The sequence below is a fragment of the Eublepharis macularius genome, chromosome 1, assembly GCF_028583425.1.
Source record: "Eublepharis macularius isolate TG4126 chromosome 1, MPM_Emac_v1.0, whole genome shotgun sequence".
In the NCBI taxonomy this organism is placed as follows: domain Eukaryota; kingdom Metazoa; phylum Chordata; class Lepidosauria; order Squamata; family Eublepharidae; genus Eublepharis; species Eublepharis macularius.
This window is the reverse complement of record NC_072790.1, coordinates 122216557-122244134: the sequence shown is the minus strand read 5'-3', so window position 1 is coordinate 122244134 and position 27578 is coordinate 122216557.

The following is a 27578-nucleotide window of genomic DNA, read 5'->3' as shown; positions in this document are numbered from 1 at the left end:
TCCAAGGAATCTTGTTAAATCTGCCATCCAGAACAGCAGAGGGTAAGGCAGAACATCTGGCCAAAGTAAGCGCTCTCCTGAGATTATTTACCTCCAGAATGGATAAATAAGAAGCAGGTGCAGAAATATATCTGTTACTAGGAGGAGCTATAAAAGCAGGAGTGCCTAGTAAGTCGGATTGTCGTTCAATATCATCTATCCTTTGCCTAACCATTTGCCTTGCTTGATCGCTTCCCATCATGAGAAGTACTTGAGGGGAAAATCCTATTGCCCTGATTTTCTGTCTAGTGGCAATCATCCACTTGGACTGAAAATCATCAGTTAAGATTAGGGGTAATAAACCACAAGGATTTAAATTTATCCTTATCCATAGGAAGATGGAATGCAGGGTGATCTTTGCTTCAACTTTCTGGGTAAGATATAGGAAAAGTCATCATGGATGGATTCACAAATTACCTTTACTCTTCCAGTAAGGAATTTTGCGGGAACTGTGATAATGATGAATCAAGCAACTTTTGAATATGCATGGAGTCCAGATGTTGTGTAGGTGGGGAGAAGCAGAAGGAACAGGACAATTTTCAGGCATGCCAAATGTCTGTCCATATTGTCATGCATGTTTTTTACCCTTATGCTCAGTTCGTTAACTTTTTTTCAGATGCAACTTTTGTGCCCAATTATATCATTATGTGCTCTTATGCTTATGCGGCACTCAGCGCAGCATATCACAAGCATTTATTTCCACCTGACACATATATGAGACTGTTTATGTCTTAAAATTATATTTAAAGAGATAACAGCAATGGGGGATTTGAGGCATTTACAGATATTTTACTGTTCCTTGTGGGTGACTCAGGCAGTGTTTCCTTTCCTTTCTTAACAGATAAAAAAATACCCCAATGATTTTTATTTGAGAACAGGCATCTCTGTGTACACACACACACACACATTGTGCATATAGCATGCTGCCTGGCATGATTTACCAATAAATGATGGACAATGTCCATTATTTATTGGTAAATATCGTTTATTGGTAAATATTAGTGATGTTATCAAATCTTCCTATGTCAAATTTCTCCATAAATTTGGGGGTTCCGTGTAACTGGAAATATTTACTGAAGTAGAGTCCATAATGTTGGTGTCTGTAATTCTTCCAGAGCATTATTTGAGAACATTAAAAAAGGCAGAGAAAAGAATATGCTCCCCTTCAAAATGCTCCCCTTCAGAGTCAAAACCAGTGTTATTTTATTATATAGTTTTTTAGCTTTAATGAAGAAGAAATTGAGTCACTGGTCAAAGGTACCTGGTGGTTCTCGAGATGTGTCAGAATAAACTTGTGTTTTCCAGTGTTAAGAATTATATTTAAATGTTAATTCACTTAGATTCTGAAATTTGCCAGAAGTCTTAATTGATCAGCCGTGTCATCTACTATTGCTTGTTCCCTATTATCAAAATTATTACTCCCCTCAAAAACATATTAATATGGCTTAGAAATGATAAGACAAGTAATACAACACACTCATCTCATGTTATGTCTGTAGTTTTAAAGATGTGTATCCTGCCTTTCTACCATTTAACTGACACTCAGAAGTTTATATATAGGAAGTGTAAACAGGGCCTGTCTAAAGCATTGTCATATCAAAAGGTGCATACAAAACTCTTGTACATATAAAACAATGGAAGCTCAAAACAGAGAAGTCAATAAAACCAAGAGGCAGCTGATACAATCAGCAGTGCAAGCTAAAAAACACAGCAATAATAAGAACAACATATTAATATCAAATACCTACCAGAATTAGTTTTCTGGAAGTGCAAAAATAAGGGGGCATGACAAACCTCCAGGGGGAAAGAATTCCAGCCTGAGGCCAACAACTATCTACCTGCCAATCTTAGTTTTGGTTGTTGGGGGTTTTCCGGGCTGTCTTGCCGTGGTCTTGGCATTGTAGTTCCTGACGTTTCGCCAGCAGCTGTGGCTGGCATCTTCAGAGGTGTAGCACCAAAAGACAGAGATCTCTCAGTGTCACAGTGTGGAAAAGATGTAGGTCATTTGTATCTACTCAGGAGGGGTGGGGTTGAGCTGAGTCATTCTGTAAGAGTTTCCCAGGGTGTGGAATGCTAATGGCGGGAGGCTTCACTGTATCCTGAGGCGGTTCTTTTGCATATGGATTGGTGCTTGATGTGCTAATCTTCTCTGCAGGGCTATTGTCGGGTGTGGAGTGTTTTGTTGGCCTGGTGTTTTTCAGAACTGGAGCCCATGCTCTGTTCATTCTTAAGGTTTCTTCTTTCCTGTTGAAGTTTTGCTTATGCTTGTGAATTTCAATGGCTTCCCTGTGCAGTCTGACAAAGTAGTTGGAAGTGTTGTCCAGTATTTTGGTGTCCTGGAATAAGATACTGTGCCCTGTTTGAGTTAGGCTATGTTCAGCCACTGCTGATTTTTCAGGCTGTCCAAGTCTGCAGTGTCTTTCATGTTCTTTTATTCTTGTCTGGATGCTACGCTTTGTGGTCGCGATGTAAACTTGTCCACAGCTGCAGGGTATACGGTAGCATCCAGACAAGAATAAAAGAACATGAAAGACACTGCAGACTTGGACAGCCTGAAAAATCAGCAGTGGCTGAACATAGCCTAACTCAAACAGGGCACAGTATCTTATTCCAGGACACCAAAATACTGGACAACACTTCCAACTACTTTGTCAAACTGCACAGGGAAGCCATTGAAATTCACAAGCATAAGCAAAACTTCAACAGGAAAGAAGAAACCTTAAGAATGAACAGAGCATGGGCCCCAGTTCTGAAAAACACCAGGCCAACAAAACACTCCACACCCGACAATAGCCCTGCAGAGAAGATTAGCACATCAAGCACCAATCCATATGCAAAAGAACCGCCTCAGGATACAGTGAAGCCTCCCGCCATTAGCATTCCACACCCTGGGAAACTCTTACAGAATGACTCAGCTCAACCCCACCCCTCCTGAGTAGATACAAATGACCTACATCTTTTCCACACTGTGACACTGAGAGATCTCTGTCTTTTGGTGCTACACCTCTGAAGATGCCAGCCACAGCTGCTGGCGAAACGTCAGGAACTACAATGCCAAGACCACGGCAAGACAGCCCGGAAAACCCCCAACAACCATCGTTCTCCGGCCGTGAAAGCCTTCGACAATCTTAGTTTTGTTAAAGGATGTGTATCATGGGACAGGACTGCCTTTGCCCTAACAGGGAAGGAGTTGAAAGGCTGTAAGGCTGAAACAATCCAGGGAACCAGAGGACAAGGGAGTATTCACTCACCAGAGGCTCCTGCAGAGACAAGGGGGAGCCCCCAAAGGCAGGAACAGCATTGCCGCCAGCTCCAAAGGACTTTCCTATCTCTTTCTTTGGTCTCTAGGGAAAAGACTCCAGGACTCCAGGTTCTATAAGCAAGCCTTCTCTAGTGCCAAGTCAAGCTCTGAAAAGTGGGAATGGGAATAGTCCTGTTGGAATATTTGCCTTTGCCACTGTGTACAATCTACCAGCAGCTCTTTTCCAGGAGGTGGGGATCGAACTATGCACTGAGCAGCAGAGCTATTTAAACCTTCATTTTGCTTCTAACTTAGACTGGGGCAACACTCCTAAGTGTCCTGCTTAACATATTTCTGCATCCAGCCTTCACTGAAAGCTCTGTTCCTCATTGCATCCAGTTGCCTTTCCATCCATCCATCCATCCATCCAGCCAGCCAGCAATCCTTTATTGGCATAAAATACATAGAATGAAGCATGATATACCAACTGCATTAGGGTTACAAATAAATAAATACACCATCAGAATAGCCCTTTATAATTTATTCAAGTGCAGCTCAAAAGCACATTGCAGAAATATAGCCACCTTCTCAGTTATATCTGGAGTCATTCAGAATGAAGTAGATCTTAGTGCTGCCTTTGTGTGTTTTTGTGCATCTTGATAGCAACTACAGTGCCCTGTTTGACCTGGTCTCACTCTCTGTACCCAACTGGACCATTGCCAGATCAGTGCTTCTCCATAGACATCACCAGCATCTGAGAGACCACATGAAATAGGAGACCACCAAATATCTCAAAGGACAAGTAGGCTCGTATGAATGAAGACAGTCCCTCAGATTCTCCAATCCTAACCTCTTTTCACTTTTAAGGACAATACCAGTGTCTTCAACTAGAACTCATGTAATGGCACACGCAGAAGATTATTGTGAACTCAAGGAGTTTTGTGCTCAGACTGTTTTGCAGGCCAGGCCTGAACATTTTGTTTGGGCAATGTAAGATGTTTTTCTCTCTTAAAAACATGTTTTCATTTTAATATCCATCTTATCTGATCAAGGTGTTTTGTCATTGCATTAAGGATAGGATGTTTACGAGTTAGACCATGCAGCTGGTATGGGGGGTCTCTTAGTGAGGATAGTAGCACTCTTTGTATTGGATGCTTGCCACATACTGCTTATCAGTTGGCCTTGAATATGCCACTCCTCTCCAAGGTTAATGAGGGGGAAACAAGTGCATAGTGCAGCCATATAGCTTCTATATGTCTCAGGGTCAGGCAAAATTAGATGCCAAGCAGGTGATTATTCATGTGTTCAATTATTCCTTGGAGCTGTAGTTTTCAAAGACAGAGCTGTGTGGGATCACTGTGGGAAAAGAAAGATTCCCTCACTGCCCTCCACTGCCTCTGCTGGATGCTTAGCCACCACCATCACTCACTGCTCTGGATGCTAGGGTGGAACTTTGCTTCAGGCTCAAACTACACAATAATGCAGGGAATCTGTGAGATCTTCATTCTAAAAAGAACTTTAAAACAACCATGTGGGACTGCTAATTTAATTGCAGAAGTGGTGCTAGAGGAGCTTTAAACATTTCCTCCTGCACTATTATCCCAAACTAGATTTCCCTTCCCAGGTCATGGTGCTGGTTTGGTAAGGGAAAGTTAGACAGTGCACACATACGCAGCAGCACAGGATCCAGGAGTTTCTTTTAAGTAATAGCAAAAGTAAACTGTGATCATAGGGCTCCTAATCTCATTTGTCTCTCTGTTGTGCTAGAGATGGAACTTTTTGCAAAGACCTGGTGTCTGGCTTGCTTTCCTTAAACAGCAAATTCCTCTCAGAGCAGGGGGGTGGGGGGAGCTGGTCGTTCCTCTCCCTGTTGAGATTGCTAAAGAAAACAATCACAAGTTTTCATCATTGTCTCTGACAGTAAGAGCAGCCAGAAGGTGAGGGTGGAGGGCAGCTCAGCAGCCAAAAGAGGCGGTAGAAGGCAATGAAGGAATCCTTCCTCTCCCCCAGAGATCTTGTGTGGCTCTTTCTTTGAAAACTACAGTTCCCAGATAAAATTGTGTCACTCAATACATGAATGATCACTTGCCTGGCATCTCGTTTAGCCTGACCTCATGAGGAACCCTATACAGAAGAACCTCAGCTCAGGCTGAACCAAGGAATCAGCACTGTCCATGGGTCTGCCCATTGTCGTTTCTTGGGTTTCTGAACAGCAGTGTACAGCCATAAGCGTATCTTCTGTACTTGTTCATTTCCGTAAATTGTCAGAGGGATTCAATAAATCCAGTTTCTTTCAACACTTGGGTGTCTGTTGTCCTCAGATTTAGAAGAACCAAGACCCCTTGGCAAAACAGCTCAGAAACAAATTCAAACTCAATGGAAACCAAGATTGGTATTATAGGTTCTTTGCAGTAGATTCCTGTTGGGGCTCCTTTGAGCCAACTGGACATAGCAATTAAGTCTGGATGTTACCAAAACTTATATGATTGTAGTCAAGTAACCTTTTGCAAATACAAAATGCACGGCAGTTGGGACTCACAAGACAATGCCAAATTTCCTCAACTGTTAATCAATATGATTGTATCTCCCCACCCCACCCCCGCCCCACAAGCCTTTACAATTTCAAATGGTAACAGAAGTACACAAGACTTACAATATATAAAATAATTTGAGTTTGGCATTGGACAACAATTTTATCCAGGATAACAGAATAGTAGAATCACAAAGCTGGAAGGGATCACCAGGGTCATCTAGTCCAACCCCCTGCACAATGCGGGAGATTCACAACTACTTCCCCCACACCCCCAGGGAGCCCTGCTCCATGCCCAAAAGGTGGCAAAAAACATCCAGGATCCCTGGCCAAACTGGCCTGGAGAAAATTGTTTTCTGACCCCCAAGTGGTGATTGGCATTATCCTGCATGTGTGTAAGAATTCAGCATGCCTGGCAGCAGCAATGCTGCTTTAGCTGGGGGCTGTTCTTAGCAGCCTTGCCTGGAGGGAGGGACAGACTACTTTCCCAGGCATACAGACACTTGGCCAGGGGCAGAGCCAAGCACCTCAGAGGCAGGCTCCACTTACTGGGCCGACAGTTGCTTTTCTGTCTTGGCCCACCCACCTCATTGTGTTGTAGTGCAGGACTAGCTGGCTGCTGTTTCCGGAGCCAGGTAGGAATTTTTTACCCTTTTCCCAAACTGGCTGAAGGGAAGGGTGTTTGTTTGGGGGTTTTTTGCTTACCTTGCACTGCTGGCAGAGGTTCGAAGTATTGGCCTGGGTGGTGCTGGTTTGGCTAGGCCACTGGCAGGAGAGTATTGGGGAATAGAGGGTGGTCCGGTGAACACCCAGTCACACTTCCTCAGGAGTGTGGAAACTAGGCTCTGCCATCATTGAGGTATGCTTGTGATGGCTACCACAACAGGGGCAGACGGCCTGTGGGGATCCCCATGGACAAGTCCTTCCCTCAAGCTTTATGGCTGAGGCTTTAGGAGCTTGGTGGGGGGATCCATTTGCCTGGCCGGCTGGGTCACAGTCATTCCACACATGGCCTGCACCCAGGGCAGTGGGGCTCACCCAGACAGGTCAAGGTGGAGGTCCAAGGCTGACCCTGTGGCTTGACCTATACCGCTTATTTGGCCCTTGCTGTAGTTTTATGGTTAATGTTATGCTTAATAAATGTCCCTTAAGATCCAAGCCTGTGTCTGTCTCTTCATTCCAGCTAAGGTTGAAAAGGGCCATGAGAGCTAAGCACTGATGTAATCCTTCCTGCCTCTCATGATCGCATGATCTGCCTAGGTTCACAGACTCAGCATTGCTGTCAGATGACCATCTAGCCTCTGCTTAAAAACCTCCAAAGAAGGAGCACCCACCACCTCCCGAGGAAGCCTGTTCCACTGAGAGACCACTCTCACTATCAGGACGTTCTTCCTAATGTTTAGCTGAAAACTCCTTTGATTTAATTTCAACCCATTGGGGCAATGGAAAAAACTCTGCTCCATCCTTTATATGACAGTTCTTCAAGTACAGTTGGGACAATAGAGTAGTAAGTGAGAGTCCATTCAGTACTCCATAGCACATCTTTTTAGCAACAGCTTGGCTCGCCTCAAGGGTATTGTTTCAAAAAGTTGAAAGGAAAAAAAGACACGATAGTACAATCTTTTTGGTATTCTAAAGCTTGAAGGAAAAAAGTTATCTTATTATTAGGGTTCCTTCAAAAACGTTTGTCTTCAAGCATATGCACTAGATTTTGTGTTCAGTCTCATTCTAATATTACCAATGGCTCAGAGATATTTTTTCAAGTGATGTAGCTTGTTTAAAATGCAAGAGCACAATGGTGAGATACTTTACATGCTCAGTTTCCTCCTAGAGAACAGATTTCACTCTCACTTAAAAATATTAGTGGGTAAAATATTTATGCTGAACTCATGAAAGAACAAAGACTTGTAAAATTCAGATCTTCCCAGACGTCACAGAAGCACACTGAGGAAGGTCACCTACAGTTGTGCACTACACATATTAAAATACAAAGCTTCAGGAATTTAACATACAGTTGTTGGCCAATTATGGCCACTAGGTGGCAGAAGCATTCCTTCAACTATTCCAGATCTTTTTCCTGGTGTGGGTTGTAATTAGGTCACTGGAGGTAAAGTAGGACTGAGTGATAAATAAAGTAGGCTCTTTCTTCTAGAACAAGCAGCAGTTTAATTTCCCTTCTTTTTAGGTTGTGTTACAAAGGTAGATTAAACTTTTAAAAGCAAGGGATCCATCCTCCTGTGCCAAGAAACTTAAACTGGGTAAGGAATAGCAAAGAAAAGAGAGAAAAGAAAGAAGGGGGGAGGAATGACTCGTCTCTTTGGTGACATTGATATCCTGTTTAGAATAACTCCACAGAGAGGCAGGGCCATGAACCAGTGTTTGCCCTTCCACACACTTCAGCTGGTACATTGTTCATTTTTGCCAGATTTGTTATGACAATAAACACACACACTCATAGACTCTGCTAGCTCATTCCAATTTAGCCACGAATAAAAGATAACCTTTGTCAAAGCAAAATTGTGATGAAGCACTGTTTTTATCTTCATGAATATTACTTTGTTTCCCTAAATAAAACAAATTTCTTAAGAGAGGTTGGTTTAATAGGCAAGTACTGATTCCTGGGCTGAAACTTTAATTGATAAGACAACTCCAAAGGGTCACTCCCATGATAAACACCCAACTATAAAAGGGTATATTTAATTACATACTGTCAAGTCAGTATTGAGAGCCAGAGTGATGTAATAGTTAGAGTTTTGGACTAGGATCTGGGATAACTGGGTTCTAATCCCCACTCTTCCATGGAAGATGCTGGGTTACCTTGGGCCCATGACACACTCTCAGTGTAACTTACCTCACAGGGTTGTTGTAAAGGTAAAATGGAGGAGAGAAAAATTAAGTAAGCCACCTTGGATCACCTTGGGGGAGGAAGGTAGGGTACAAGTGAAACAGATAATAAGTGATTGCTTGTTTAAATTTGTTTTAAATTAAAGGCTTTCAAGGGAGGTGATACGAGCAGAAAGGCCAGAAAAGGGACCGCTTAACCTTCTGGTTGTTGTTCCATCCATATCTTTCCCAGGCTACTTCCCTTCTGTCTGTGGAGTTTTTTAATGCTTCTTCTCTGACACATTTTTTTAAAAAATGCTTGGAGACCCTGGGCTGAAAAACAATCAGAAAGAAATGGATTATTAGCTCCCTTTCTCAGCCATTCCAACAGTTACATGCATCCTGCAACCTAATTTCTCTCTTTTTTTAATGTCAGAATATTCACACTCTGCTGTTTAAGATCTAGTTTAGCCTTGGCAATCTAGGGGAAATTTGGTCTAACCATGTCTGATCTTTGAGCAGGAATCAGTACAAATCACTCCTAGAATCTACATGGAGGTTGGGGGCAGGGAAAAGGGGGGAAAGCAACAGTGTACTTATATAATAATAATAATAATAGTGTGCTTATATACTCCCCTTCTGGACAGATTAGTGCTCACTCAGAGCCCTGAATAAAGTCAGTGTTGTCCCCACAATGCAGCTGGGGAGCTGAGGCTGAGAAGAGTGGCTTATCCAAGGTCATCTACTGAGCTCACGGCAGTAACGGGAGGCAAACCAGCAGAGTGCTGATCCGCATCCCAACCTCTTAACCACTATGCTACAGAGAAATGTTGGCTATGTCATGACATCAGTTCTGGAAAAATAAGAAGTGACATAGAGTAACTTTAGAAATCGCCAGAAACTTTATAATAAAACTATAGTGGGAGGCCTGGCAATCCTACTATCATGTAAAGTTTAACTTCAACCTTGGAAGGATAACAAGACACATATAAGTGTGTCAGCTATCGCCACAGTTTTATTAATGAATTGCAGTATGAATCCATGTTTACCTTTTAGCTTTTAAATAAGACCTTCATGGGACAGTATCCCTGGATATCAATGGAGGCAAACAAGTTACCCTGAATTGGACTGCTTTACTGCAATGGCCACCCAGCCATTTTGATTCTAAAGAAAATTTGGGTGCATTTGATCTAACTGCACTTTGAGCTGCTAGGATATCAAGGGTCAACAATCTATATGCAGGTGAGCGACCTGGAAGTGGGTTGCCATGAACCACCATGGGGCTCTGGGGCAGTATATGACATCCCACTTCATATTCCCAAAATGATGAAGCATAATAGCCTTCCTAAAATCAGGCTCCCCTGCTTCTGTCACAGATAAACCCTCTGCAGCCCAGCTATGGTGCTGCAGAAACATATCATATCCATTTTTTGACAAATGGACATCCTCTCTGAAGAACTCAAGAGTAATCGTAACATTTGCCCTAATGGCTAATAGTATCCTTTCACCTTATATGCCAATGGTCATATCAGACTTTCTGAAATGTCTATGTAGCTTAGCAGACTATTCTCCATCATACTTTGTGCTGTAACAGGTCACACCAGAGAATTTTCAGCCCTAGTCACACTTGCAGATGCCACTTAAGCAAAAATAATCAACTCCAGCACAGGCCACAGTGGCAAATCCATTTTCATGACCAGGAAAACTTGTTCATATAGGAACTGTATATGAATCTGCACACCATCTAAGATCACCACAGCAATCACTACTCATTGAGTTGTGTCTTTCCACTATGTAGGTGGTACACATGTCTATTGCTCTTTCTCAAGTTTTTTTGTTTTCATTTGTAGCTGCTTCAATCCTTTGAATGGTCTGTCTGAAGAGGTACAAAGGCTTTTGGCTAAGATGGGATTGCTCCAATCCTAAACCAAGTTATATCCTTCCAAACCTATTGACTTAAATGGAATCAGAAGGGTATAGCTCTGCTTAGGCTGGCACTGTTAGTACCTGGCTAATTTGGTCTTTATGGACAATACTGTTGTCGCTGAACTGAGATTCTTCATCAATTGTTAGTTGATGACATGCTGTAATAATCTGTTGCTATTTTATTAATGTCTTTAATGAAGCTTTTAAAAGTGTTTTGGTAGTCATCCTTAGGTTTGTGCAAAGGAAGGTATAAATATTTTAAATGGAATTAAATTAAATGAATTCTGCTGAGGTGAAAATATCTGGGATGGATCTCTTTGCCAACTAGCAATAGATTGTGCTCAGAAACTGTGCCTATTTGACACTTGCACCTAAAAAACCCCCATTATGCTCCAATGGTGTTGCAGGTGAGCTTCCTGCATCTATAGCACATGATACTCTGCAAACCTCATGTAGTGGTATAACAGGTAGGGATGTGCAACTTGGGCTCAATATTTGGTAATAATTACTGAATTTTACCTGATTTGGTAAAATTCAGTGTTTCCGAACTTAAATCTTATTACCAAATAAGTTAATTCGGTAGAATTCGGGAAGTGCAGCAATGCTGTTCTTTGCAGTTTCTGTGCTAGGGAACAGCAAAGAAACACTGCTTCCCACCTTTTTTACCAGATGAGAGGGGAGAAAAGAGAAGGGGAGTGAGTCAGAGACAAAAGGGGGAATGTTTTTAAAAACTGCCTTTTTAAAAACTGCTGCATGGAGCTAAATTAGTAGGCTTGCCTCAGTCAGCCTCCCACTGTTGAAATGTTATTTCTTCTCTGAAACTTTGCATCCATTTTATCATGAAAATTTTAACTAGTTCTGTTTCAGTGTCATACTGAAGTAAAAGTTTATAAATTTAACCCAGAATGTGCTCCTTCTTCTGTGTGATCATCTTCTCAAAATAAGTAAGATCTCTTAACTGTCCTCTATAATCTTTAAGAACTTCTTATAATCTGGAGACCACCTGAAAATATATCAACCATTGTATTTTTATTCCTTCATCTTGAATTTCTTGCCATGATTTTAACTTACCTTGAGAGTTTATCATATCTCTATAAGTTATAAAGTTATTGTCTTTTCTCTGATTCTTATCACAGAAAGCATCAATTGGTGAAAATATTGGCGATATCAGCAGGTTTATTCTCTTTCTAACTGATTCCCAGATTTGAATTAGGCTGTCTCTTATAACATGATTTTTGTTGTTGTCTCCTTATTCTACTTGTCACCCAAAGGCGATTATGTAGCCCATCAGATAAATCCGCCACCTTTAGTCGTATTAATCTGTTCTTAGGGTTTCTTATCCAGTCTGTAATCCAAACTAAACCAGCTGCTTCATAATATAACTTGATATTTGGAACCACCGGTCCTCCTCTACTTCTTTCATTTTGTAATACCTTGAATCTTATTCTTGGTTTTTTGAAACACCACTGGAAATTTCCGAATTGAGATTCCCATAGGAAACAATGGCCGAATTTTACGGAATTTGCTCTGTATTACCAAACCAAACTGGAGAATGAATTCAGTATTTCCTGAAATCTGATTTTTTTTTCCAGTTTGGTATTTCCAAACCAAATCAATCAAATTTTTTTCCTATGCACACCCCTAGTAACAGGTCTTTCTTTCTTTGAAACCCAGAGGACTCACACTGCCTCTTGAGATATTTTTAAAAAATTCATTTACTTCATTTGTACCCTAAATTTTCCTCCAATTGGAACTTAAGATGGCTTATATAATTCTCCTCTCCTCCAGTTTATTCTTACAACAAACCTGTGAAACAGGTTAGGCCGAGAGTGGGACTGGCCAAAGGTCACCCAGCAAACTTCCATGGAAAGATTTGGATTTGAACCTGGGTCTCCCATGTCTTAGTCCAACACTAACCACTACACCACTCTGGCTCAATCTAAGGAACCTGGTTGGTTTTAAGATATAAACTTTCCACTCAGTTACAAGATATTCTTAGGGTAGCAAATGTAAAGGCTTTGGGTTGTTGCTGTGAGGTAGGTTTTGTATTGAGCATGAAGAGTACAGAGATCACTGAAGCAGGAGGTTTAATACAACAACACAGATTTATTTAAGTCCAGTTTATGTGGAGAATTCTCTTTAAAGCTTGAAGTTACCTGGCTTACTCATCACAAGAGACAGGCTTCAAAACTTTATCCTCTCCCAGAGTTGGAGTTATACCACTCTGCCACACTACCAGGCAGCTCTATACACAATTTTTTTAATTCCCTTTTCTGAAGCAGTTCCATACTCTTCTGCCTGCACTCTCCCCGAAACAGAACAGATCCCTCTTTTTTCCTGCATTTTTTCCTACTCACATCTCCCCTCTGAAGTGTCATTTGATGCTGGAGTAGCACTCCCACAGGCTCAGGTGTGAGTGGCTGTTTTTCTTCTCTGGGTCAGGACAACCTTCTGTCTGTCACAGGTACTATAACAATGTCACCGGAGATGTCGATGGCCTGGTTTAGAATGCAAACTGGTCAAGCTCTTAATCATCTTGAGTATGTAGGATTATTTTCTTGCTTGGAAGATGGAATTAGCATTTAGGTTGACTAGGTATATCAAGCAAGGATGTTATCTCCTTTTGTGGAAGTGAGTGAGGGAGATATTATTTTTTAATTTATATTTTCTTTAAAAAATGTTTGCCCTAGAGTATTCTTGTTCTGTGGCACTATTTTAGGTGAAAAGAATAAAGTAATAAGACTGGTTTGCTCCAAAAGACAATGGTTTTTAAAATTGTCACACATATGCAATTAAAAACATTTAAATTCTATATCTTTTAAAAATAAAAACTCTGTTCCCTGGAATAATTAACTATATAATTTTAATCTATATTTTAACCTTTCTCAGAAAAATTATTTTCTTCAATTCGAGTTTGCCATCCACATGGATAAACCACTATAATGAAATGGAAAAATTAACTGACGGGGGGAGGGGGTGGGGGATGTTAACCCTGATCAATTGGGTCATTCTAAAGTATATGTATGTGGGGAAAACACAAGCAAGGAAATTGAGGTATGGTGGTGACAGGCTAAGACCTATGTTAGAAAGAAATATCACTTGAAGGGAAAAAAGAACCAGTGCCAAACGTTTCCCTTGTCTCGACATGCTGAGGATACACACAATGCAATTCACTGAGGAAGTATTCCGCATCGGCAATGGTAGTACTCCTAGTATTTATGTAGATTCAGAAAGCCCTCCCCAAGCCCATAATCTGCTTAACGTGAAAAGTCTCTGCTCAGAAATGCCAGCAAGACAATTCAGTGGGGAAATAGTAACACTCTTCTTGTTGGCTACTTTGGCAGCAATTTATATTTTCTGTTGCCTTTCTTCCTTGCAACATCCCCTGCTCTCAGTGTCTCCCCACTGTCACTATAGACATTCTTCTTCTGCTGCAAACTCATTTGACTGTAGGCCAAACTAGATGTGACATTCTCCCTTGGTTCTGCTTCAGGGACTCCCAATCTGTCCAGCATGTATGGCTGTTCAAGCATGCATTCCTGTCTATCCTTCCTGTATTTTCCATGTGCAGTGTTCCCACAGTTCCCCAAGTAGTGTGTTCCTATGTTCTCGTGTAGGACCAAAGGTAGAGAGAGTGGTCCTAGCACAGTGTCTATGGAGGCTCTGTGAAACCATTCACTCTCTATCTCCATGCTGTTCACAATGTAAACCATGGGGGGGGGAGGGTGAGCACTTCTGGAGTTTACTTTTGGTTTAATTTTTGGCAGAAGGACACATTTTCTATTTTAAATTGATTGCTTTAAATGTTGATTAGTGGCCAGGACAAGTACCTCTGCCCCCAAATGAAATGATATATTAACAAACTGAACAATGAAGCATCAAAGATTAAAAATTGTTGGGGGGCAGTTGTATGATGGGCATTTTCTTGGTAATAAGTTATTCCGTCTTCCTGCCCTGTACCATAATACCCACCCCCCAATCTCTCCATACACACACCAGTTATCATAGCAACAGTAAAACAACAGGAGGCAATTTGTTATTGAAAAAGACATCAGTTTCTTTTTCAGTATATAAGATAAATCCTAGACTTGTGCATTTCTTTCATTATTATTTCCAGTGAGAAAGGCAGACTATAAATGATTTTAAAGTAAATCAAAATAAATAATTACAATATTGGGGTGTTTCAAAATTATCATAATTAATATGAATATGCAACAAATTCCCCATCTACAGTGGTTTCTTTCATTATTGCAGTTTTTGCCTCTGTTCCACTCTTACAAGGCTGGCAGCATTTTCCTCACAAGGGCATAAAGAAAGCAGAGTGTTACTCAGGGGGAGGGAAAGAGAGCCTCTGGGCTTTCTTGATTGACTGTAAGCTGTAGCCATGAGGATTATATACATGTGTGAGGTATTTCAGTCTTGAAGCATATGGGGTGGAACCTTGCCTTCCTTTCCCTCTCAATCCTTGCCTTGCTGTGCCAAATTTTCCTTTGCAGCGTGCACTCCCCTACTGGTCTCCTGCTCTTCAGGGCTTATACTTCTTCCAAGCAAATCTATTTCAAGGTCCTCCTCCAGCTTTTTGCCTGCCCACAAGTCTTCCCCTCCTTGTGCCATCAAATGTGTTGCCAGTCTGCCTCTTCCTTGTGCTGCTTTTCTTCAAGTTCAGTGGTGGCCGTGCTGAAAGTGTTACTGTTTGGGAACTTTCCTATCAGTTTCCCCATAGACTTTAATGTGAAACAAGAGTGCTTTTCATTGCATCATAAAGGGGGAGGAGGGCTTTATTTTATGTCTGAAATTTGGCTGTTTGGATGTCCTTGGGGAATATCTCCTCAGTTTCGTCAGTTTGGATGGAAAACCAAACTGGTTTTCCAGTTTGGATGGAAAACCAGTCCTGAGAAAGGTGTTTAGATGTGTCATCCATTGAACCAGTGGGAAAAAATAATGAAATAGAATTATAAAAATGAAACAATAACAAAGCAAAACCATATGAAACAACACAATGTAACAGTGAATCCAGGGAGAATGTAACATCTAGTATGTTCCCATGAAAAGCAGACAATAAAGCCACAATAAATTAACTGTGGAGACAGCAAAGATTTCTGGGGCTGTCAACATAATTAGCATTCAAATGAGAAATGTTAAAGATATTAAAGAAAAGAGGGGATACAGTTTAGATTTGTACTTTCTGAGTACACACCCCTAATGTCACGCTGTCTGTCTACATCAGTGCAGAGCACATGACAAATGAACCCACACCCAATGCATCAGCCATGTACTGTGGCCTGGCAGAGACTTGATACACCTCTTGTTTATTGCTGCAATAACAGAGATTGTTAAACACACAGAAGGCCACAATACTATTAGGATATACTCAGTTTGGTGATTCTGCAAGTCATGTAGATCTGTTGTAAGGATTTGAATATTCTGAGGTGCTGTATCAGTGCTGAGTATTATTAGGTTACTTAGCATCTCCAGCTGAAATAGAGAAAATTAACTCAAAGGCAAAAACCGTAAGTGATGTTAGGCTTTAAAAGATAGCAATCTGTCTCTATAAGGATCAGCTGAAGTAGACCCAGTTGTAGAGAGGCTTGTGCTCAACCATTGTATTTCATTGCATACGGTCACTGATAGCTTTGTACTTCCCAAAGATTTGGTTCAAATATATCAGGCATGGAATCCCACCTGCAGAGCCAGGTAATTTTTTCATCTGCTGCAACAGCTGATGTGAGTTCAGACTGTGTGTAATCTGATGTTCTCATGTTTGCTTATGAAATCAGGAACAATCAAGTTAAAGCTGTATGCAAACATGGCTCAGGAGTAAATTCTCCCATTTTAAATATAATTTACACTATTTGCCTTATAAGCCAAAGCATGACATTCAAACAGAGGAAAGCACACCATATTTGACAGTCAACCTGAACCCTTCATTTTTGTAGGCTGATCACAAACACTGCCTAACATATGAGATGTTAGCTGCTTTAACCTGACATATAAAAAGCCTAAACAATTTGAAATCCATTTCAAGCACAGGGAAATGTTCTCAAAGGAGTTTTCATTAATTAAAATAAGCTAGCATGCTCCTTGTTTCCAGATGATTTTGCAAAACCCTCCCTAGGTTTGTAGGACTAGTTGTGCCATACAAAAAGCTCCCTCAGAAGTTTCTAAAATTTTCACACAGGAAAACACTGTTTAATGAGATTTTATGCACCTGGCTATGCTCTGATATAAGGCCTAAGGGGGTTCTGCCACCATCCCTCTGCTCCGCTCCAGATCATCCTTGGCAGTTCTGTTCACCATATGCCATTTATAAAAGAAACAAGGGCTCTGAGCCAGAGATCCTCATGCTTAGCAGTGAGTTGTGCTCCTGCTCCTGAACATGAAGATCTTTCCTGCTGAAGGTCAGCACTGGCAGGTTTGACACTGCTGATCACCTACTAAAGAGAAGACAAAAGGGGACCTTAAAATCTGCATGCGCCAAGAGATGACCAGTCCTGTCAAAATTGACAGCACCCACCTTCTGTGTGCCAGTGTGATTTTTTTTAAATTAAAAATGATTTTTTTTTACTTTAACACATTCATTTGAGAATCTCAGAACAAATTTCTGAGAACAGATTGTAATAAAGTTATGCTGCTCAAAACAATTAAACAATACATTCAAGGTCACACAGTAAGTGAGAGGTCCATTCTATAATAAGATTTCATACATTTTTAATATTTAAGGGAGTGCATGACATTTTATATAGTACAGTAGGGAACTGTTTAGTTTTTACTTTATAAAAATGTGAAGGAGCATGGAAACACTGCCTTCTCTCTCTCTCTCTCTCTCTTTCTATAAGTTTGTGTGATAACAATGTTTTGTGAACTTTTTGTTCCCCATAGAATGTGCTGTTGTGTCCCACCAATCTTTCAGGGGAATTAAAAAGAAGATGAAAATGGCCTCCCTTTCTGTCCCTTCCCCAGCAGGGATGCCAGGACCGGCCTCCATCTCCTGCTGCCATTGTCACGACCCCTCTGAGCAGTCCACTGACTCTAACCTGGAAAACACAGAGGAGGAACCTGAAGAAGCACAGCCAAGAATCCAGGAGGATCAGCAGGACCAGAGAGGGGCACCCGCGGACCATGCCACAGCAGTGCCAGAGGCCACTCTGCAATCAAAGCAAAGAGAACACCCTGCCAGAGAGTCCTTGCCACCTGCCTCAGAGATCACTACTAGACCCCTGTCAGACAGGGCACAAACCAGCCTTCAAGATCCTCTTCCATGCCACAGGAACAGTGACAGTGAAAGACCCAGGCAGAAGAAGCACAAAGGGAATGAAATACAAGTGGTAGTGTGCCACTTTCCAGCAGTATGCCTCTTTTCTGTAAGGCATGGGTCCCCAACATGGCACCTGTGGGAACCATGGCACCTTTCAACACTGTTACTCTCAGTGATGCCATGTGGGGCTCTTTCCCAGCAAGGCTTCTGATTGGCCACTGGAGATGTGATTGGCTATGCAGATTAAAATAACATTGTTTCAGCAAGAGCTGCCATCACAGTTTTATTCTCTCTCATTCCCCTCTTCTTCCCTTTACTTGAACTTCCTCTCTGTGTGTGGCTCCGCTCCTGTGGCAGCCACTTTGTGGTTGCACCCACTTGCCAGAATGGCAGGACTCTAATCTGGAAAACCGGTTTTGATTCCCCACTCCTTCTCTTGAAGTCAGCTGGGTGACTTTGCTTCAGTCACAGCTTCTTGGAGTTCCCTCAGCCTCACCCACCTCACAGGGTGATTATCATGAGGATAATAATAACATACTTTGTAAACTTGAAGGGTGTATATAAATCGAATGTTGTTGTTATTAATATTATTAATAATATAATATTATTAATATTATTACCATGCATCAGAATTACAAAGGTGTTCACTGACTCAAGAAATTTGGGAACCCCCCTCTGCAGTAAGGCATTGCTACTACATGTCCACATTATCAATGACAAATGAAGCTCTGTAAAATAGTTCAGTGGCAGTATTGTTGATCCCAGTTTGATGGCATGACAATATAACTGCTAAGGCTGCCCTCTCCAGGTTGGGAAATTTCTGCATGATTGGGGGCTGTGCCTGGGAAGGGCAGAGCTTGGAGAGGTGAATGAGTTCAGTAGGGCAGTTATGCCATACATCCTGCCCTCTGAAGATTCTATTTTTTCCCAGGAGAACTGATCTCTATAGTCAATTGTTATTCTGGAAGAACTTTGGGTTCCATCTGGAGGTTGGTACACCTAATAACTGCTTTTAGGAAGAAAAAAAACCCTGCCCATATTTTTCTTTATAGGAGGAACTGTAAAGACTAAGGTTTTGTTTACAGAATCCCTGACAAAATGTTGATAATAGTTCCAATTACCTGCTTTGGGGCTATGGAGTGACAGAGGAGGAGGAGGCAAGATCAGGTTCTTTCCCAGAGAAAAAGCTATTGTTAAAAGTTTGACTGGATCACCAAATCCAAAACCCTGCTGCTGAGCAGGAACAGAAAGTAGTCTATGCATACTTGCAGTTTTCTAGAGCTCTGCACACATATACTGGTGTCAGAGCCATTATGTGTACAAGCAATTCTTAAGGGTTATTATGCAAGGGTAATCCTGACAAAATCCACAACACTTTGGAATCAAAGCCATGATCTATCCATGTTCTGTTCTCAGTGGAGCTCACTTCTTCTTTCTCCCTGCCCACCAACTCACAGTGCATGTCTACAGCAATGCATCACCCGTGAAACAGAATGGGTATATTTTGTGCCCTCCCTTAATATTTATCACACACCTTGCTATCCTCTAAGGCCTCAATTTGCAAGCTACTTATGCTGTGGGCATGCCAGGAAGGTCTGACATTCTAGGCAGGAGGAATGAAGAAAGAAGGATCTATAAATCCTATGCCAATCCTTTTCTGTGTGTGCAACTGTGCCTATACGGGGATGGATCCTGCCCCAAATGAGTTGAGAAAGTCAGTAGACCTAGTTCTATTATTGATCATAGGACTTCAGCCAGAGAACCAGACACAACCAACCTGCTTCCAGTCACCATAATATACAATGAAAAGGATGTGCACTATCTTAGTCATAGGATGTTCTAGGAAATCAGTGCTCATACAAAGCCCTTGAAAAAAAACTAATCAGCAAAAGTCTGTCATTGTTCATTTGACACCACTGTCATTATTTGATGTCATTGTTCATCAGTGCTCCATTTGTCACATTTCAGATGTTTAACAAGATTGGAAATGCAGTGAGATCCTATTTAAGCAATAGCACCAAGGAAAAAATAGGTATAAAAGCAAGTTTATTTTCCCTTTGAAAACTGAAGAAATTAACCCTTTTATGCAATGAAAAGGCTGGATATGAGACAAGAATCACTAATTCTAGCTGATTTTCTGTACCTATGTTAAATATATACCCAGAGATAGGTCTGAAGAGACTTCAGGCAGATCATTTACTGAAGGCCTGTGGGAGAGACTGCCTGGGATACCTGTATAAATCCCCCATTGTTTCTAGCAAGCTACAATTCAAATATAACAAATAAATCTGAATCAGTCAAATCCTCTAGAAACAGATAACAATGTTAGTATTTTCCCAGTTCTATATTATTAGAGTGGGTGAACAAATAGAAGAATGCTCAGATCTGTCATTGGTTATCCGTTCTCCAATCTTTTTTTTCCTAATTACTAGAATTTATCGCTTTTCATCAGCTGCCTCCCCACCCAAGCAACCCTCAAAGGAAAAAAAATGACATTTTAATTTTACTTCATTTATAGTGTACTGATGCAGACTGCCTGTTTGCCATATTTGGGAAAAGTGAATTTAAATCATTCAACTAACTCAGTGAGGGGCCTTTGGTATTACTAGTTTTGATTTATCAATACATGACCTCATAAGACCTGTGTCTGTAGATATGTGAACAGGGTGGGTCTTTCCCCACCTATTCATGATTTCCCCCACTCTGAAGTCACAATAGAATGAGTTGTGCATACTGACAGTATCAAGTTGCACTTGAAGCTGCCTTATACCAGCTATTGCTTCTGCTAACTAGTGTTGCCTACCTTCTTTAGAAGTAATTCACCAGGACCTCAGACAGAAATAGAACTTTCTCACCTCCTTCTACCAGGATAGAATGCAAGACCTTTTCCATGGAAAGCATATGCTCTACCACTGATCAACAGCATTTTGAGATACCAACAACTAAGACTGACCTGGTGCACACAGATATGATATTGAAAATAGATTTATTTATTCAGTTTATGACATGTGTCTATCTATCTTGGTGGCTGCTAGTAGAATATACTGACTTTACATGATAAAAGTACATGATCAATAACAATGTGTATAGCACTCGTGTAACATATTGGTTAATCTTCCCTTAGCCATAAACTCACAAGTGGCTTTAGGCAACCCACTACGGTCTCATCCTTATGTTTTCATTTAGAGTAGGACTCCCTGCACATTTCCATTTTAAACCAGTTGTTATCCATTGCTGAACAGACTTCATGTAAAGCGATGTGGGGGCAGCAGTTTCAAACAGTATTTACATCTGTGTATGAACCATATGTGAATTGCTGTGGCCATTTCAAATAGTGTCATTTCTGTCATGGGAAATATCTACCCCACTCTCATTCCCTGGGCCACCAGGGTTTTTACATTTTTTGAAATGATAGATGTAGCAGGTTCTCTGAATTCCCAGCTTTCATTTTTTTAAAAGTAAGTCTCTAGCTGCTTCCATTCTGGAGATATCAGGAGGATATCTCCTCAACATAAGGGGATAGAGATCTACTTTTTTAAAAAGTGAAAGTTTAGGATTCACAGAACTTGTTACACTTATCTTAACAGCGTTATAACACTAATCTTTATAATGTTAAAAAAGGAATATGATGAATTAGTTGGAAAAATAATAAGCGGGCACTATGAACATTTCAAACAGTACTGTACAGTGAATGGAAAAAGCATTGAAAAAGTGAGAACAGGAAAAGGGTTTTAAAAAATAGCTCAACCTTGCATTGCAAATGGGACATGAGTCGCTATCTGAAAAAGTTTTTAAAAATGAGCAACCAGCAGCCAAACAGTTGTGTCTGAAATGGCATAAAAATCCATGACCAGCCAGCAGTCAAAACAGTTCACAAAGTCTATGTGAAAAGAAACTACGACAAGAATAATAATAGTCCAGTTTGCAGGACTATGTTACTGAGAAAATGTGTATAACTTGACATGAAACCTCAAAAAGTGGTGCACAACGAGTAAGTATTATTCATTTTTTTCCCTTCAGGGTAAGCTACTTGGTAAATTGTTCTTGGATTCTTATTTTCTGTGTGATGCTTGAACAAGCATTAATGTATGTAGAAAATTATAATTAGAGGTCAGCACGAATCGCAATACGAAGCAAAAAAAATGCATGAACCAGGGCAATTCATTGTTCATGAAAATGTGGTTCGCGGGACCGCATTTTCCACAAACTCCACGACTTTTTTTGCCTGGTTTGTGTGAGTCATCAGCAGTTTGTAAAGCCAGACAGGCTAGTGCCACTGATTGTGTGTGAAACTGATAGCCCCATTCTCAGAAACTGATAGCCCCATTCTCAGAATGGGGGCTGTCAGTTTGACAGACCGTGAGCCAGGTTCAGCCCATGGGCTGAGGCTGGTGTGGGGTGAGTGAAGCTGACAGCTTCTGTTCTCCTGCCGCCCTGAGCAGAAGGAGAATGGGGGCTGTCAGCTTGAAAGACCCTGCGCTGGGGTCTCCCCCTTTCCAGCTGGCTGGAGGAAGGGGGGCAAGTTTGAAGGGAAGAAGGTTCCCCATGCTGCTTGCAAGTGGCCCGGGGAACCTCCTTCCCCTCAAACTCTTCCCCTTTCCAATTGCCCTGGATGGCAGAAGAGGGGCTGTCAGTTTGATAGACCCTGCACTGGCTTCAGTCCATGGGCTGAAGCCCATGCGGGGTGAGTGAAAGTGTCATCCACCACTGAAGCTGGTGTGGGGTCTGTCAAACTGACAGTCCCCATTCTCCTGCCTCCTGGGAAGCAGGAGAATGGGGCTGTTAGTTTCACAGACCCTGTGCCAGCTTCAGTCCATGTGATGAAGCCCGTGCAGGTTGAGTGAAGCTAACAGCTCCCTTCTCCTGCTGCCTGGGCAGGGTGCTGGGTGCAGGGTGTGTGAAGCTGACAGCCCGTTTTCCTGCTGCTGTGAGCAGCAGGAGAAGGGGGCTGTCTGTTTCAAATGCCTGGAGTCGGTTTCAGCAGCCAGCACCAAAGTTTAAAATTCCACAAACCACGAACCGATTCGTGACCTGGGAAAAGGTCGTGGAAGTTCGTGGTTTCTGGTTCGTGGAATGCGACAAACCACGAATCATATGGTTCAGTTTTTTTCCAGTTCGTGCCCATGTCTAATTATAATATTGCTATAACTGTTTTATTTAAGAATCCCATATTATCCTTCAGACTTAAGATTTGATGTACCTATGCTATATTTGTGATTTAGCATAAACACATGAGTATGTGATCTCATCAGATCTTGCGGTCCTTGATATTTGATATCTGTGCAATGTGTTTTATTTTTCTAGAGAAAGGAAATATTTTTCCATTAAAAATATCATTAAATTCCATTATGTATGCACTACGAAGTCAGCACAAACAATGAGTAACCAGGAAAAGAACTGGATTGGCCTGAAACAGAAATATTCAATAAAAATATTTTTACAATCATATACAGTCCTTAAATAAAATCCATGCAGTTTACATCATTCCTAATAGGCAACATAGGATTCTGACCATGGCAGAAAAGCTTTCAATTACATCCTTTAGAGTAGGAATGAGCAACTGGTAACCTCAGGGCCATATGCAATCTTTTGAAGAGTGATGCTTGATCTTGTAATGGCCACTCAGGCAAAATAGAGACATGAAAGGAATAGCAGTTGTTGCAAAGAAGCCTGCTATGAGAAAGAGGGACTTGATTAACCACTCTTCAGTCCCTTCTCAAGCTGGTCTTTTAGCACATTAATAACTGACCAAGGGGTAATATGTGATGGCCACTGGAATCTTATGCAGAATTGTTTTTGCTAAGCCATTTGTCAAGTATCCCAAGTTTTTTTTTAATTATTTAGAAAAGTTTTATGCTGTCTCTTCAGGAATGTGACTGAGGCAGCTTACAAAATAAAAACAAAATATTAAATTGTATTAATTAAAATCCAACACAGAACAAAAACATAGACCATAAACTAAGATACCACTAAGTAAAAAATACACCACTAAAATAACAGTTTCCAAACTAAAACAGTATTTAAAATCAAACCTTTTATTAAAGCCTGAGTGAACAGAAATGGTTTGGCCTAGCGCCTAAAAGAAAGAGACGCAGTTTGGTGTAGTGGTTAAGAGTGGCAGGACTTTAATCTGGAGAACCGGGTTTGATTTCCCACTCCTCCACTTGAAGCCAGCTGGGAGACCTTGGGTCAGTCACAGCTTCTAGGAGCTCTCTCAGCCCCACCCACCTCACAGGGTGATTGTTGTGGGGATAATAATGACATACTTTGTAAACCGCTCTGAGTGATCATTAAATTGTCCTGAAGGGCAGTATGTAAATTGAATGTTGTTTCTGAATTGAGCCCAATTTGGGTGTTTATTCTGAATTGGACTCCTGAATTGCACATCCCTAGTGGAGAGTGCCGTCAAGTCATAGCTGACTTATGGAGACCCCAGTGGGGTTTTCATGGCAAGAGACTAACAGAGGTGGTTTGCCATTGCCTGCCTCCGCAGCCCTGGTCTTCATTGGAGGTCTCCTTTCCAATTACTAACCAAGGTTGACCTTCTTTCTTCTAAGATCTGATGAGGTTGGGTTCACCTGGGCTATTCTGTTCAGGGCATTGATGATTTAGAAGGTTGTATATCTAGCTTGTGACCAAAAGGCTGTTTTATGTAAAAGAACTCATTTGCAGTTATGGAATGGGATGTCATCAATATGCGGATGATACCCAACTCTATATCTTGCTATCCAGGTCCCTGCAGGATGCAGTAGAAACCTTAGATCGTTGCCTGACAGCCGTAGTAAAATGGCTGAAAAATAACAAATTAAAATTGAACCCAGACAAGACTGAAGTGATGCTTGTTGGGAAGTCAGAGATCTTGAAAAATATTGTACTCCCCACCTTCAATGGAGTTCGTTTGACCCTTGCAGACTTGGTGAAGAGCCTAGGGTTTATACTGGATCCAACATTATTACTAGAAAAACAAGTTAAGGCAGCTGTACAAAACACTTACTACAATCTCGCTCTAGCCTGGAAAATCGCTTCTTATCTCGACACAGCCGATCTGGCCACCTGGATCCATGCTACGGTAACATCAAAACTTGACTATTGTAATGCATTATACATTGGTCTCCCATCTAAGTTAACTAGGAGGTGCCAATTGGTGCAAAATGCTGTGGCTCGACTATTATCAGGAGCGAGCAGGAGCTTGAACATCACTCCCATCCTACAGTCACTTCATTGGCTACCTATCAGTTACCGTGCTCAGTTCAAGGTAATGGTTATTACATACAAAGCCCTTCATGGCCTTGGTCCAGCATGCCTACGGGACTGCCTCTCTCCCTATGTCCCTCCACAACAGCTTCGCTTATCTGAACAGGGTATTTTGCAGGTGCCAGCCTGTACATAGGTGAAATCAACAGCAACCCATACATGGGCTTTCTCTGTAGTGGCCCGTATCCTATGGAACAGCCTTCCTGAGGAGGTCAGGAGAGCCCCCACTCTTCTGGCTTTCTGCAAACAATGCAAAACTGAATTATTCAAAAAGGCTTTTTTTCTCAGCTAAGAGGGTGGTATTGTAGGAAAGGGATCCCAGATGTTTCGCTAATGAGTTAGAAACCATTATGTTGTCTTACTTATTATCCGTTGCTTTAAATATGTACTCCTATATCCTACCTGTGCTTTATGTTGTTCAATGTACCACCACCACTACCATTACCATTACCGTTGTCGTTGCCATTCTTGGAATTTCCAGTTAAAGAAGACAAGTAGTAAGTGATATAAAAGAGTTGGAGAGCTGCTGCCAAAGTGTAGCCAATACTGATCTTGGTCTGACAAACTAAAAGGTATATTTAACAACAACAATATTTAACAACAACAATAAAGCTTCCCTTCGGGTACAAAAACCAATCTCCTATGGCTCTCCTTCAGAGACAAACACCTGTTCTCTGCCAAAATCCACTATTGAGCAAAACATATACCCTATTTCTCCCTGGACCCCGCAATCCATTCCTTTTTCTCTTATAAGGAATTTGGAGTCCATTTCTAATTAATTCTGTTTTGATCAAAGAGAAATTCAAAGAGGAGAGGCAGGAAGGGAGGTTCTGGAAAATTTCAGAATTTCACTCTGTAGTTAAAACACCATAAAACTCAGAAAAGCAATCACAACAATCCAAAATTCAGGCATCATTAACATATATAAAGGCTACTGTAAAAAGCTACAGGCCCATCTATGATACAGTGTTCAAGGCAGCAGAGGATGGAGCGAGGCAGCCAGAAGGAGGACAGATTGCTGGCACTCAGCCAAAGGTCCAGTGTAACATCTCCATTTTGCAGGCCCAGTGGAATTGCCACAAATTCCACAGGACCTGGATTTCCATCAGGAGTGCATTCCAACAGGCTGGAGCCACAGCAGAAAAGGCTCTGGCCCTGGTCAAGGTCAAACAAATGTTCCTCGGGCTGGGGATCACCAGTAGCTGCTTGTCCACAGAATGCAAGGCCCTGGAAGGGACATAATGGAAGAGATGGTCCCACAGATATGCTCGTCCCATTCTGTAAAGGGCTTTAAACACCAAAACCAATACCTTGAACTCTACCTGGAATTCAATCGTAACCCAGTGCAGCTGGCACAGCACTGGGTGAATGTGTCCTAAATAGCGTCCCAGTGATTATAAATGTGGAGGACGATGGATGTGACAGTGGAGACTGGGGTGGGGCTAGGGATCCCAGTGCTCCAGAGTTGAGAGGTATAGCAGTGGGATGCGGGGTTGGAAAAGAAGGCCAAGGAGATGTGGTAGGGCTCGGTGTCCTTTCAACCTGCATCCTATCCTGAGGTATGTCGATTGTGGGGCTAAGAGGCTGAACTGCCTCCCTCCAGAACTGCTGTTGTGTAATGCCAGGTCTATTGATAATGAGACCAAAACACTGGAAGATTATTTTGCAGCAAATAATGTGGACCTGATATGTGTGACTGAGACCTGGGTGAGGGATGGCAAAACAGCCGCCTTGAAAGAACTGGCTCCCCCTAGGGTTCTTTGTCCTTCACCAGTCCCAGACAGATGTTTGGGGGCAGGGGTGATATTCAATCGAGAGTCTTTCTCCTTCAAGCCACTCCCTACACCAAAGATCTCTGGCATTGATTGTGTGGAACAAAACAAGAGAAGCTACCACAGATAAAGTACCAAAACAAGAGGGATTCCCCCCATGGTAAACGATCAACAATATAGAAGTAATAAACCTTATTTCTTAGAGTGCAAATGTGCAAAAGTACTATAAATATAATCAATAATTGTCAATATCAAAAATATAGAAGTAACACGAGTAATGACGACCACAATACAAAATTTCACATTAAATAAATTCCAGCTACAATTTCTGCTGGTTAGAACAACATGAATAATATAATGTAGCTGTTTTCTCTTACTGCAGGTGACAATTTTTTTAAGCAGATCTGAGGTAAGTAACAATAATGCAGTCTTTATATTATAGTCCTACTGATAAACGTGTCAAATTTCTTATGTTGCAAATGACCCCAGGTCCAGAAGAAGCTGTGACAATCACTCTGGCCCCAACAGGCTGCTAGCAGGTGATCCATTTCACAAAGTTTCGTCAGGGGTTCCTCTAGCTGCAGTCTACCTGACAATAAAGATGCAATATACAGAAAACATGTACATTTATGCCTAAACAATAAAAATTATAAAAATTACAGTGTAAATAGCCTATCTCCAAGTAACTTACTTACAATCAGTCAACAGGTGACTAACATGGGCGTCACCACTCAACAG